Source organism: Apium graveolens, chromosome 7, assembly GCF_009905375.1.
Source record: "Apium graveolens cultivar Ventura chromosome 7, ASM990537v1, whole genome shotgun sequence".
Taxonomy (NCBI): Eukaryota; Viridiplantae; Streptophyta; class Magnoliopsida; order Apiales; family Apiaceae; genus Apium; species Apium graveolens.
The window spans coordinates 228,310,405-228,311,425 of NC_133653.1; positions in this window are offsets into that span (position 1 = coordinate 228,310,405).

Here is a 1,021-nt window from a genome sequence, read left to right on the forward strand (position 1 = left end):
ACATCCATTTGAAAGACAATAAACTTTTTGTGAGCAGCATAAGCCAAAAATATCCTTATAGCTTCCAATCTAGCAACTGGTGCAAATGTTTCATCATAATCAATTCCCTCTTGTTGAGAATATCCTTTTGCAACCAGCCTTGCTTTATTCCTTGTAATTATGCCATCACTATCAGTTTTGTTTCTGAACACCCACTTTGTACCAACAACAGATTTGTTCTTTGGTCTTGGCACTAGGGTCCAGACTTTGTTTCTTTCAAATTCATTTAACTCTTCCTGCATTGCTTGCACCCAATCAGCATCTTGGAGAGCTTCTTCCACTTTCTTTGGTTCAGTCTGAGAACGAAAAGAATTATAAAGACATTCACTTGAAGTAGCTGTTCTAGTTCTGACACCTGCATCAGGATTTCTAATAATTAAGTCAGGTGTATGTTATTTAGTCCACTTCCTTGCAGATGGAAGGTTTTCTCTAGAACTGGATGCTCCCCCATGATCCATGCTCTCTTCATTAATATTTTCTGATGCTCCCCCTGAAACAATGCTCTCCGAGTTGGATCCTGTAGGATTTTATCTATCATGGAAGCATGGTAAAACAATTTTCATGATATAAAATCCATATAATATGCATACAGATCGTAAATAAAAATGAGGGATCGTTTCCAACCTTTAAAAGTGATCCAAGAACCACGAGCGGAGGTCCCTAGCAGCTGCTCCTCAAGTGTGAAGCACTCCACCGGTATCCACCAAGAAAACGATGTAATGAAGGAGGAGGAGGTGGAGAGAATTAGGGTTTTATAAATCTTTTTGGGTTGAGGCAAAAATAGGGTTTATAATGGTATATTTATAGGCAAAATTTTCAGCTGAAAACTTCCCATAAAATATTATTATTATTAACCCTTTATTATTCTCACTAATAATTAAAACACCTTTTAATTATTAATTTTTTTTCTAAACACTTTAGAAATAATTCTCTCTCTTGATTTAATTTCCAAAAATTAAATTCTTAATTAATAATATTAAGA